Source organism: Bison bison, unplaced genomic scaffold, assembly GCF_000754665.1.
Source record: "Bison bison bison isolate TAMUID 2011002044 unplaced genomic scaffold, Bison_UMD1.0 scf7180017863466, whole genome shotgun sequence".
Classification (NCBI taxonomy): Eukaryota; Metazoa; Chordata; class Mammalia; order Artiodactyla; family Bovidae; genus Bison; species Bison bison.
In genome coordinates this window covers 10841-11361 of record NW_011494038.1, presented here as the reverse complement: position 1 = coordinate 11361, position 521 = coordinate 10841, and positions in this window count along the sequence as shown.

Genomic DNA, 521 nt, shown 5'->3' with positions numbered 1-521 from the left:
TCTTGAAGAAGGGGAGCCATTCCCTCCTCATTCCCTTACTGTCTGTGTGGGTCAGGGAGGGACCAAGCCTAGCTAGCTGGAGGCAGGGGGTGTGAGCTTTCTGTGGTAGGGCCCCAGACCCGCCCCACCCTCAGCTCTCCTTCCTGTTCCAGCTGGGCCTAAACTCCCTCCCAGTGAGTCAGGGATAGAGGATGCTTCCCAGGTGAGGGTGGGGCTGCTTGGCTTCCTCCACAGGCTGAGTCCAGATCACCAATGAAGCCAAGCTGAGCAGGTGCTAATCAGGCCTCAGTTTCCCTGAATGGCTAGGCCTTGTGGGGCTGAAAGGCCAGGGCTCTTGGGACTTACTGCACTGATCAATTTTAAGCTCCCAGCCTCCCTGAGGCACCAGGGATGTGGATGGCCTGACACCCTCTAGTCAGGAACATGAGCATGAACTGAAGGACCCAAGAAAAGACCCGGCCCTACTGGGACCATCCTAGGTTGGGGCCTGCTGAGAAAGCGGCCCTTTGGCCACCTGGCAT